Source organism: Etheostoma spectabile, chromosome 2 (assembly GCF_008692095.1).
Source record: "Etheostoma spectabile isolate EspeVRDwgs_2016 chromosome 2, UIUC_Espe_1.0, whole genome shotgun sequence".
NCBI lineage: Eukaryota > Metazoa > Chordata > Actinopteri > Perciformes > Percidae > Etheostoma > Etheostoma spectabile.
In genome coordinates, this window is record NC_045734.1 from 15,870,135 (window position 1) to 15,870,578 (window position 444).

A 444-nucleotide genomic window follows, 5' to 3' on the forward strand; every position below is an offset into this window, starting at 1 on the left:
AACACAGCTGTATATTGTTAAGCATGAGAGGCTAACCTGTATTTGTACCAGTGTTTTCGCTGGTAACTCTGCTATCGCGGCCACCACGGCAAAAAACACAGAAGAAGTCAATGAAAGCACCTAACTTCAGTTTGTAGAGTAATAGCGTGTGAGACGGAGCCTGCTGGACCTGGGCGAGAGATGTGACCCATGGCCAGAATATCATAGTTCATAAAAATGCAGCGCAGTGACGATACAGACATTTCATACACACCACGTGTGTAACTCCGCTGACCCGCCATTCAATCCGTGCTGGACACATTCATAATGAGTCAGTCGTCACTCTGTGAGTAGCACTGCCTCTCTCTCCCTAGCTCTTTTAATCTGTTATTGTTGAAAGTGAAGGAACTTTCTCAGAGATACATAAAAAAAAAGAAATCTTACGCTATTTATTTCAGATAGCTA

General features: G+C 43.5%; 1 protein-coding gene across 1 annotated transcript in view; it reads right to left on the minus strand.

Moving 5' to 3' along the window:
* Positions 1–444, minus strand: part of chic2 (cysteine-rich hydrophobic domain 2) — a 9,515-nt gene that overhangs the window by 5,198 nt on the left and 3,873 nt on the right. The window lies entirely within an intron of this gene.